At 42.3% G+C, this 12,098-nt stretch overlaps 1 long non-coding RNA gene across 1 annotated transcript in view; it reads right to left on the reverse strand.

Moving 5' to 3' along the window:
- Positions 1-8,174: 8,174 nt before the first annotated feature.
- Positions 8,175-12,098, reverse strand: part of LOC135363822 (uncharacterized) — a 35,364-nt gene continuing 31,440 nt past the window's right edge. Inside the window, exon 4 of the long non-coding RNA XR_010409952.1 lies at positions 8,175-8,312. This is a non-coding gene — a long non-coding RNA (uncharacterized LOC135363822). The remainder of the gene's footprint in view (positions 8,313-12,098) is intronic.

A 12,098-nucleotide genomic window follows, 5' to 3' on the forward strand; every position in this document is an offset into this window, starting at 1 on the left:
TTTTAATCATGAATGAGGGTAGAATTCTGTTAAGTGCTTATTCTGCATCTATTTTCTTCTTTAGTCTGTTAATTTGGTGATTTACAGATGGATTGATTTTCAGATGTTGAACCAGTCTTACATTCCCGAGACCAATGCCACTTGACCATGATTATCTTTTTTATATGCTGCATTAAATTTGCTTTCATCTATGTTGATGAGGGATATTGTTCTATAGTTTTCTTCTCTCATGATGACCATGTCTCGCTTTGGTATTAGGGAATGCCAGTATCATAAAATGAATTGAGAAGGTTTCCTCTTCTGCTATTTTCTGAAGAAAGTTGTGCTGAATTGATATTATTTCTTTCTTAAAAGTTTGGTGAAATTCAACAGTAAAAACTTTTGGGCCTGGAGACTTCTTTATGGAAAGTTTTAAAAAGAACAAATTAAATTTCTTTAATATATATAGGACTATCAGTTTATCTGTTTCTTCTTGAGTGAGTTTTAGTAATTTGTTTCTTTCAAGGAATCCATTTCAGCTGTCAAATTTCTAGGCACAGAGTTGTTACTATTATACCCTTCTAATCTTTTTTTTTTTTTTTAAAGATTTTATTTATTTATTTGACAGAGAGAGACACAGCGAGAGAGGGATCACAAGCAGGGGGAGTGGGAGAGGGAGAAGCAGGCTTCCCGCTGAGCAGGGAGCCTGATGCGGGACTCGATCCCAGGACCCTGGGGTCATGACCTGAGCTGAAGGCAGACGCTTAACGACTGAGCCACCCAGGCGCCCCCCTTCTAATCTTGTTAGTATTTGTGGGGTCTGTAATGATACCCCTTCTTTTTTCCTTAACACTGGTAATGTATGTCTTTTCTCTTTTTGGTCTTGGTAAGTCTGGCTAGAGGTTTATAAATTTTATCAGTCTTGTCAAAGAATCAGCTTTTGGTTTTATTAATATTTCTCTATTGTTTTCTGTTTTAATTTCATTGATTTCTGTTTCAACTGTTACTATTCTCTTTCCTTAGTTTACTTGAGTGTACTTTGTTCTTTTTCTAGTTTCTAACAGCAGAAGCCTAGATAATTAATTTGGAACCCTTTTTCTCTTCTAAGCATTTAATGCCTAAATTTCTTCCTAAGCACTCCTTTCGGTGAATAGCACACATTTTGATATGTTGTATTTTTAATTTCTTTCAGTCAAAAATTTTTTTAATTCCCCTGAGACTTTCTCTTTGGTCCATAGATTATTAGGAGGGGGTTGCTTAATTTCTGATATTTGGGGATTTTCCAAATATCTTTCTGTTATTGATTTCTAGTTTAATTCCACTGTGGCCTGAGAACATACTTTGAGTGGTTTCTATTCTTTTAAGTTTGTTTTATTTCACAGAATATGGTATATATTGGTGAATGTTCCATGTGCACTTGAAAAAAAAAGTGTGTTCCACTGCTGTTGGGTGGAGTGTTTTACATACATCAATTTGGTCTAGTTGTTGATAGCATTGTTCAGGGCTTCTATTTCAATAATAATTATCTGTTTGCTTCTTCTATTAATGACTGAGAGATAACTGTATATTTTTTCTTTTAGTTGTATCTCTTTTGCCTCATGTCTATTGAAGCTCTGATGTTAGTTGCATTCACGATTTGGTTGGTTATATTTTCTTAGAAAACTAAACCCTTTATCATTATCTATTATACCTCTTTAGCCCTAAAATAATATCCTTGTTTTGAAGTTTACTTTGATAGCATAGCTACTGCAGCTTTTTTTTAATTAGTGTTTGCATGGCATATTATTCTTTATCCTTTTACTTATAACCAATCTGTCTCTATAATTAAGGTGAGTTCACTTTTTCCATCTGTCCTTTGTTTCTTTTTTTTTCTTTTTCCTGCGATTTCTTGTGTTCATTGAGAATTTTTTTATTATTCCATTTTATCTTTCCTATTGACTTATTATTCATTCCTCTTTTAAAAATATTTTTAGTAGTTTCTCCAGGGTTTACAATACACATCTTTAATTATTCTGAGTCTGCCTTCAAATATTATACTTCTTCTTATGTTTTATGAGGACCTAGCAAGAGTGTATTCCCAATTCCTCCCTTCCATCTTTGTGTTATTGTTTTCAAATCTTTCACTTTTACATGTGCTATAAACACAGAATACATTGCACTATCATTGTTTTCCACAATGAAAAGTTATCCTTTAGAAAGATCATAAATAAGACAAGAAATGAGTTTTATTTTTCCTTTATTTATTTATTTCCAAGGTCTTCATTTCTCTGTGTAGATCCAAGTTTCAGTCTGATATATTCTTTCTTGCTTTTTTTTTTTTTTTTTTTAAGATTTTATTTATTTTTTTGACAGAGAGAGACACAGTGAGAGAGGGAACACAAGCAGGTGGAGTGGCAGAGGGAGAACAGGCTTCCCGCAAAGCAGGGAGCCCGATGTGGGGCTCGATCCCTGGACCCTGGGATCATGAACTGAGCCAAAGGCAGACGCTTAATGACTGAGTCACCCAGGTGCCCCTGATACATTCTTTCTGCATGAAGAACTTCTTTTAACATTTCTTATAGAGTGGGTCTTCTGGTAAGAAATTCCCTCAGTTTTTGTTGGTCTGAACAAGTCTTTTACTTCTTTTTCTTTTTGAAAGAGATTTTTGCTGGGTGTAGGATTCTGGGTTGGCAGGTTTTTGTTTGTTTGTTTTTCTCTTTCAGCACTTTAAAGATGTCACTTCACATCTTCTGGCTTACATTATTTCTGAGAAGTCTGTTGCATCTCTTCTCTTTGTTCCACAGTATGCAATTTCTTTTTTTCTCTGGCTGCCCTAATGTTTTCTCTTTGTCACTAGTTTTCAGCTGGTTTTGAATATGATGATATGCCTAGGAGTGTGTGTGTGAGATCATCCCTACTTTGTGTTCTCTGAGCTTCTCAGACCTAACATTAAATTTAGATAAGTCTTGGTCATTATTTCTTCCATCCCGTATTTCTTGTGTCCCTCTCCTTCTCCTCTACTTCTAAGATTTTAATTATGCATATGTTAGAATGTTTAATAATGTCCTGAGACTCTTGGGTGTTTTATTCTGTTTTTGCTCTCACTCTTTTTTTCCTTGGTGTTTCAGTTTTGGTCATTTATATTGACTTACCTTTAAGTTCACTGTTTCTGCCTCATCTGTCTGAGTCTATTGATGAAATTCTCCAAGGCATTCTTTATTATTGTGGCTTTCATTTCCAGCATTTTGATTTAATTATTTTTTATAGCGTTGTCTCTCTGTTGAAATTAACCATCTGATTTTACATGTTGTCCACCTTTTTTATTAGGGCCATTAACATATTAATCATACTTATTTAAAATTTCCTGTCAGATAGTTCCAACATCTGTATCATATCTGTATCTGGTTCTGATGATTACTGTCTCTTTGGAATCTATTTCTTCTTGCCTTTTAATATGCCTTGTAATTTTCTGTTGAAAGCCAGTCATCTTGTATAGGCTAGTAGAGACTGGAGTAAATAGTTTTTAGCCTTAATACAGAGGTACCTTTCCTTCTGCTAGGCCTTTAATGTAGTGGCATGAATTAATCTAGGTTTGGGTTGCTATGTTTATCCTCAAGGCGTTAAATTCTTACAGGGATACCTTGGGTTTTGGGTGGATGGAAGTGAATTTACCAGAGCACTGTTTGATTCTGAATTTTAGCTCTTCTCCTTGCATTGTACCTCAGAGAGTCTCTTCATGTGCTCTCGTTTCTCTCTCAGTAGTATTCTGTTATTTGTTATTCAAAGCTTGTTGGCTTGACAGTGAGAGAGAGGTAGTGTGGGAGTTTATTCTCCATGTTTTGAATAAGCCTGTCTTAGGCATGTACCTTATCTCTGGATTAGGGAAGGGTTATGTGTCTCAGTTCTGTCTCTATCCCAGCTGTATTACGGACCCAGTGTATAATAATCCTGTTCCTCCCTGACTTGTTTCCCTTTGGTTGCTTTCACCCAGGTGCAGTGAGTTTTCACCAGTGCCCCAGGGCAGTCGTGCTTGGTGTGCCTTCCCTCCTCAGATTAAGGCTTTCCCCCCTACTGGAGATAGGAGCGATGGATCCAACTGGAGTTTCTTGCTCTTCCCACAAAACCACTCTACCACTCTCCTAGGTCTGCAACATGATGGGCCCACCCAAGAGATCTTTCCAATCTTTTCTGTGAACACTTGCTGGGGTTGTGGGAAATGCCTGAATGAAGTGCAGACTCCCCAAACACTGTGGCCTCCAGGGATTTCACACTTGCCTGTCATCCCATATTCAGTCTTCAAACCATTTATCAACTATTTTAGTCAAACTCTTCTTATTGGTGTCCAGTGGTGTCCACCCCCAGTGAGTACTTTGCATTCTCTTTCTCCCTGCAGAATTATCTCTTCTTAGGTTTGGGACCTGTTGCTTGTTCTGCCACCTCAGCTCTCTGATAGTCTGTACAAAATTTGATGTTAATCCAGTTACTTTCCTTTTAAGGATGAGAGGGGTTCTCCTCTAGCTCTCTACATCACAGAGCAAAGCCTTTCCCTTTCATTTTAATGGCCAAACTGTATTACATTGAATGAATGTGTAATATACCTTATTTAACTAATCTCGATCCCTTATTATTTTGCTATTAGCCAATTTTCCATTTTTTACTGTTATAAACAAAGTTGAATGATTCTTACCGGTAAATCTATCTTTGATTATTTACTTTCTCAAAGTTTACAACCTAATTAAAGAGAACAGACAGGCTTATTAGGAACAGTTAAGAAAGGACATAAGGTAGGATATAATGAATGCCCCAAAGAGCATTCTAGGGTGCAGTCATAATAAGGAGTCATAATGTAATAATAATGGTACCTCACATCCGTGTAGAGAATAGCAATACCTCCACATTTATTAAACCTTTTGATCTTAACAATAATTCCCCATTTTCCATATTAGGGAAATGAGAACTAGAAGACTTCCCCTGTTAACCCAGAGCCACACGGCTATTAAATGACAGAGCTAGGACTTGACTCAGTATCTCAGGGCAAGTCTTCAAAAAGGAGAAGATGCGCCTGAGCTGAACCCTGAGGGACGGGTAGCTTTATGTCAGGCAAAGACAGGAGAAGATGTTTCCTGCTGAGGCGGCAATATCACTTGAGACACACCCATATAGAATTTACGTCGGTCTGGGCAACCCACAGACGCACATGTTGAGACTGAAAAAGGCTTGGACTAATGACTTCTGTGACAGATGTGCTTCTCGTTCTCAGTTTAGAATAAAGGATACCCATATCAGATTATCTAGGCGATCAGCACAAGGGGTCTGATTTGAGAGTAGGAAGCCTTCGCTCCGCGGTTCCCTGAAGCGCACTGATGTAGCCCACGTGCTCCGCCCAGCCCAGGAAGGGAGCCAACCTCCCCTTCACCCAACCGAGCAGTGTTCAGCGATTGGGCGCAGAGGAAGATGCATTCCAGCTGTCCTAAAAAACAAAGACAAGCAGAAGATGGGGTAGTTTTCCTTTTCTTCAGTGAAATAAACCTGACCTTCTGGTAGGAGAGTCTGTCTTGAATCAGAAATGGTTTAAGCGAATCACAACAGGAAACAGCTCTGGTTACGGACCCAGGGTTGCTCCAGGTCCTAATGCGCAAACGGAGCGTCCCATCCCTACTTCCTGTAACTCTGGGTCTCACAGGTAGTTGCCCCAAGGAGCCCTGGCAAAGGGGGCTGGACCTTGCCTTTGGGATTTCTGCTCTAAGAACGACCTGAAGAAGAATGAACATTGGCCAAAGGAAGAAGCACTAATCCAATAATCTGGAACCCTGGCTCTAAATGTTAATTTCTATTTAATTGGCCAGTAACTACATTTAAAATAAACACCAGTTGGTAATCAAAAACAGGAGGATAAAGGATGAGCAATTGTGTAAACAGGATAGAATTACTAGACCAAAACAAAGTTGGGGGAAAGTGAGAGACAGACTGCTTCAGAGAAAACACGCTCGGGAGAGGAGGGACTGCCCGCAAGCAGCTGGGCCTCCCCGAACTCACAAAGATTTATATCAGCTCTTCCCTGTGTTTGCTAGCCTTCAGTAAAACTAATCACCAACTGGCCTTTAATTATAAAGTATTTATTCCTTTGTTAAATAAAAATTAAAAGCACATGCAAAGAGCGATTTTAAAACTGTCAAACAGGGTAAGAGTTTGGCACATCCTTGTACATCCTCAGCGACCAAGGTACAGTTGGTCAGGCTTCCAGAAAACCCTTGGTCTCCCAAGGCACTTGCTGACCCCTGCAGCTGCTGGCAGTGTGGGCTTGCAGCAACCGGGTCTGCTCCCCTGAGGGAAGAATGTGGAATCTACTGGGCTGGGGCAAGGCACATCCTACTGCCAACCCATCCCCTGTCTGTAATCTCTGCCTTTCTGCACCACCCAAGATGTACTAATGTGTCTTGTAAAGACTCATCCCTTGGCCTGTGCTGTATTCCGCACTGGTGTGGGGGGGGGGGGGCCGCGGACAGGGAGAGAGGTGGGGAGGAAATGAGGAAGAGGAAGAGGAAGCAGAGAGAACAGATGAGGACCGCTTGAGACAAGAGCCCCAGGCTGTGAGCAAGCTTCAAACTGGGTTTTCCTTTTAGGCAGACATTTTCTAATTAAACTTTAAACCCAAACCCTTGTCCTATCCCCCTCCAAAATGCAGGCTATGTGTCTCCCTCCTAGTTCCCAGGAAATTGTCTTCTTGTTCCTTCATTAGAAGCTGGAATGGATCTACTTTGAAGATAAAAATTCAGCTCCCTGCCTAATTTTTCTATGATTCATTTGGACCCAGTGCATATTCATCAGAGGGACTAAAAAGCCCTGTGAGAATCAGTTAAGAAGAAGGAAGGTGCATGAGCAGGTGATAAGTAGCACTTCTCATCAGACCTGCTGCCTGGGGATGTTAAAGTGCTTTTTAAAATGAGGACTAATAAGGCCACTCAGCATTTGCTGCTTCCTAAGAGCCTTGGCTAAATTAATTATGGCACACAATAACCCTGTAAGGTTAAAAAAAAAAAAAAATTCCTAGTATTTTGAAAGCAACTGCCCATCCCCAAAGAGGGAGGGTACGTCCCCCAGAACCAAGATTAAAACTCCACTCCCTTCCTGTCATCAAAGGCCGGCTTGTTTGTCTCCAGGCAGGGCCTTGGGAGAGCCGGTCACTCGGGCGAAGTGGCCTGAGCCACAGGCCTGGGGGGCCGCTGCACAACTGCGGCTGTGGGAATGCAGGCGCGGTGCGGGGGGAGGGGGGTTGAGGTTTTGTTTACTAATTATATATTCTGGGGCGTAAGTGGTCAGACATGGGCAGGGCCTCCTGCTCCGGGACGCAGCCCCAGGCGAGGCCTAGCCAGGAGGGGCCGGCTTTGCCCTGGGCCACCCACACGCTGGCACGACTGTGCGCCCGGAGGCCAGCTCCCTTTCTGCATTAGCTACGGCCCGGATTCCGAGTCACATCTGCACGGGCCCGAAAGAAAGCCTGTAATTTCCACAGAAGCCCGTTCTTTGAGTCAGAGCGGCAGATAACTGTTGGTTTTAGGTTTCTTTTCAAGGTGATTACACATCATTTGGTCGTGGGGAAAAAGCCTCGGCTATCAGGAAAGGAAGAGGCTGGGTGATTTGAAAACTCTGCAGGGAAGGCCTGTGAGTCACTGGGGAGAAGCGGCGGCTCGCCCCCCTCCCCCCAACACCCCCCTCCTCATCTGGGGGCCTCTTTGAGAAGAAGCCAAGGGGACCCCAGGCTTCCTAGAAGGCAGTTTAATTCTGAAAATAAAGCAGCACTTCACCTCCCGTGTGTTGGGCGGGGAATTGTGAAACAGGACGCAGTCCAAACAGTCGTGAGGGCCGAAGCTAGGCGGGCGCCCCCAGCAGCGTGCGGGGGGCGTCCTGGGCGGACCTCAGCGGCTGCTCTCCGCGGTCTCCCCCAGGAAGCCTCGTTCCAGTCCACTGAAGGCGGCCCGATAGTTTATTGACTACAAACTGGGGGGTTGAGCTGGTTGGTAAACAAGTTTGGAGTGCTATTTTTTTGCTGTGTTTATGTTTTATACATGGAATAGTTTTAAATATTTTTTTTTAATTCAGAACACTCCCGAAATTCTGCAACTTGAGGGAAAAACTACACAAGTTTCAGAGCAACATTTAGACACTTTAAAGACTTTATTTCAGGGACTTTAATGGTGATAACTGGGCGAAGGGACGACTTTTATTAACCATGGCATTTTAGCAGCGGACTACGGAGATCAAAACCAGGAGCAGGCCTTCCAAATTCATATTGCGAAGCGCCTCCAAAAACATTCTTCTGTCAGCTTTGAAACGTGGAGACTTCATCTTTTCATCTGATCAAGGAAAAATATGTTCAAATTCCCCAAAAGGTATTCGGTTAGTGAAAGGGGGTCAGGGGATGTGTTCTCATCGGGCCCCCACTCTGCAGACTTATCTGGTCAAAGATTCCCCCCCGGGTCTAGGCTGTGGGTGGAATGGGTGCCCTCGGCCTGGCGGCAGCTCTCACAAATCAGCTTTCACAGATGCAGGCCGGAGAACAAAGGGCAGGCTTCATCCGCCCGCACCCCACAGGCCCCTGTGCAAGTGGGGGGGGGCCTCCATTCCAATGCCCATCACATGGCCTCTGTGGCATAAAAGCCTTTTAATAATTCTGATTTTGAATATCAAATTGAAATGAAAAGTGCATTTAGGAAGGAGAAGCTCCGTCCACACGGAAAAGCGTGTTCTATGCAAACAGGTTGGGCAGGCGCTGGCTCTTGCAGGCTACGGTTCTCAACTTGGCTGCACATTGCACACCTGCTCTCAAATGTACTGATGCCTGCCTCCTCCCCTTCCACCCCCCACCACCGAAAGAGTATGATTAACTGACCTAGGGCGGGGCCTGGGCATCAGGACTTTTTACAGCTCTCCAAGTGATTCTAATGTGCAAACTTGAGAACAGCTGCCGAGGGATTTAATGCAGCATTCAAGGCCTCTCATAACCGAGTCCCAGCCAAACCTTTTGACCTTTCCTTCCTTCACCCCCATCTCAGCCTGTACGTGAGGCGCAGAGACCTTTTCATTATGCCCTGAAAGTACTTGGCTTGTGCATATTTCCATGCTTTCATGCACACATATTATCTCACTCTGGGCACCAGAGAAAGCCCAGCTCAAATGTCCTCTGTGCAACTTCCCCCTAATTGTCACCCCACCTTCACCACCTTGCCCTGCAGTTACAGGACACTTTGTGCCTCCCTTTATTGGAGCATTTCTCACATTACATTAAAGACACCTGCTTAGGGGCGCCTGGGTGGCTCAGTCGTTAAGCGTCTGCCTTCAGCTCAGGTCATGATCCCAGGGTCCTGGGATCGAGCCCCGCATCGGGCTCCCTGCTCGGCGGGAAGCCTGCTTCTCCCTCTCCCACTCCCCCTGCTGTGTTCCCTCTCTGGCTGTGTCTCTCTGTCAAATAAATAAATACAATCTTAAAAAAAAAAAGACACCTGTTTATAGGTCTGCCACTCTCCCTCGCCAACAAAATATGGACTGCAGTTCCGGCAATAAGCACAGGGCTCGGTTAGGGCATAGGTTTCTGTGAATGCTTATCGAATGAGTAAATTAATGAATGAGTGGATGAATGCGTGCCAGTCTTGTACATAGTTGATATTCTACCACATCGAACCCAATTCTCAAACCAGGGTCACCTGGGAGACTGAGTCAGTAATTTGGGGGTGGCAGATCTACATCTTTGTTTATCAATGTGGGTTTCATCCACCAGTAGTGGCTACATTATCTGAGAACTTGTTACAAATGCAGAATTTGCATTTTAACAAGATCCCAGGAAATTCGTATGCATAGTACAGTTTGAACTGTAATTTTAAACAAGCTCCCGGGTGATTCCCATGTAACCAGTCTGCTGAGGAGCAATTGAGACCCACTACTCTAGACTTCCATTTACTGCATCTAGTAGACCCTGTGTGATTGCCTAATGGTTCCTTCTATTACCCCTTTTCCCTACCTAACGAAGCCTTGATTTTGTTCAGGTATCAGCCCTTCACCCACCAAGCCTGTCCCTCAAGGAAGCTTGACCCCACCTCCAGCCCCAGAACTGGGCCTGATTGGTCAAAGGGACATCACATTCTGCCCCAGCAGGGATTGGTTCAGGAATGGACATGTGACCAAATTCAGGTTAATGAAATACGAGGGTAAATACCTTGGGGGGCAACCTAGAAAAAGTTTTCTCTTTCCTAAGAGAAAGCCACAAGGGAGAAAAGCAAGTCTCTCCTCTTCAAGAGGCTGTTCTGCCTCGATGTCATGTCTTGGAACTATTGCTGCCGTCTGCTACCTGACCAATGAAGAAAACCAACACTGAGGCATCAGAGCAGAGATGGGAAGGACCTGGGTCTTAAGACATCGTTGAGCTTTTCTGTCTCTGGACTTCTTGTTATGGAAGGTAAGTTTTTTGGTTTTTTTACTCTTTAAGCGATTTCTGTTCTTTGCAACTGAAAGTTCTCATTGATATACCAAACATCTTACTATCTTCATTCAATCAATATTTTAGTACTTACTGCGAGGCATTATGCTAAGTACATTACAAGTACTATCCTAACTCTCAAGAAATCTGTAAGTCAAGTATCGTTAATCCCATTTTACAGATGAGGAAACGGAAACTTGGAGCAATCCACTGCTCAGTTAAGTCAAATAGCTAATAAGTGGTAAAGTCAGAATTTGAACCTGGGTCTGACTCGAAAGCATATGTTCTGTCCACGCTACCATGGTTTCTAGTTGAGTGGCTTTATTACGTGAAGTTTCAGTACGTCATCAGTTCTCAACTTTTTAGACTCAGGACCCTTTATGTTCTTAAAAATGATTGAGGATCATAAAGTGTTTTTATGTATTTAGGTGATATCTATTGATATTTAACACATTAAAAATTAAAACTGAGAAATTTAAGGTGTTTAATTTAAAAATAACATTGACTAGCCCATTTCATGCTAACATAAGTAATATATTTTCATGAAAAATAACTATATTTTCCCAAACAAAACAAAATAGTGAGAAGAGTGACATTGCTTTACATTTTTGCAACTCTCTTTAACATCTGGCTTAATAGAAGACAGCTGGATTCTCTCTGCTTCTGCATTCGATCTGTTGTGATGTGTTGTTTTGGTTGAAGTATACAAAGAAAATCTGACTTCACACAGATATATCATTGGAAAAGAGGGGAGTATTTTATAAGCCTTTTCAGAAAATTGTGCTTTTTCTCTGATACTATACCAAAACTGCACAAGTGGTAGTTTCTTAAAAGTTAGTTGCAGGGGCGCCTGGGTGGCTCAGTCGTTAAGCGTCTGCCTTTGGCTCAGGTCATGATCCCAGGGTCCTGGGATCGAGCCCCGCATCAGGCTCCCTGCTCAGCGGGGAGCCTGCTTCTCCCTCTCCCACTCCTCCCCGTTTGTGTTCCCTCTCTCGCTGTGTCTCTCTCTGTCAAATAAATAAATAAAATCTTAAAGAAAAAAAAAGTTAGTTGCAGTGTGGAACCTGAAACCAAATGAATAAATGTTTCATCTCGATTGCATTAGGATCCATTGGTCTGCCTTATACTTTGAAGTGATCTTTACCCGTGCATAATTTTGTTACATCAGGCACTGGTCATTTGGAAAATGTTGATTCACTGAGTTATGCAGACCTTCCCAATGTTGAGACATTACTCATACAGTATCAAAAACTGCATTTGTCAATATCACCATCAATATCATCAGTAAAAGTCTCTAAATACTGGTAAAGCTGTGAAGCTCATGGTAGCTAAAACAAGTTTTCCAAAGTTCTAATTTTTGCTTGAAGTCTTCATTTCTACCACTGGCAACAAATACTGTCAGTTATTTTCTTTGAAGCGGCGGGCTCACTTGCCAACTTTTGAGAAAATATCTGCCAGATATCCAAGTCAAAATAACTGTCATTTGTCTCTCAGCCATTCTTCCAGGTAGAAGTAGTGCTCCTCGAAAAGCAGCTAGTTTAGTTTGTAACTCGAACAATGGCATGAGTGCTTTTCCTCGGGAAAACATGGTACTTTGGAATACAGCAGATTTTTTTCAATGTATATTTCCCATTTCATGACATAGACCGTTAAAAAGACCGGTACCTAA

This window comes from Mirounga angustirostris, unplaced genomic scaffold (assembly GCF_029215605.1).
Source record: "Mirounga angustirostris isolate CCGP_5_RB_7025 unplaced genomic scaffold, mMirAng1.0.hap1 SCAF_1, whole genome shotgun sequence".
In the NCBI taxonomy this organism is placed as follows: domain Eukaryota; kingdom Metazoa; phylum Chordata; class Mammalia; order Carnivora; family Phocidae; genus Mirounga; species Mirounga angustirostris.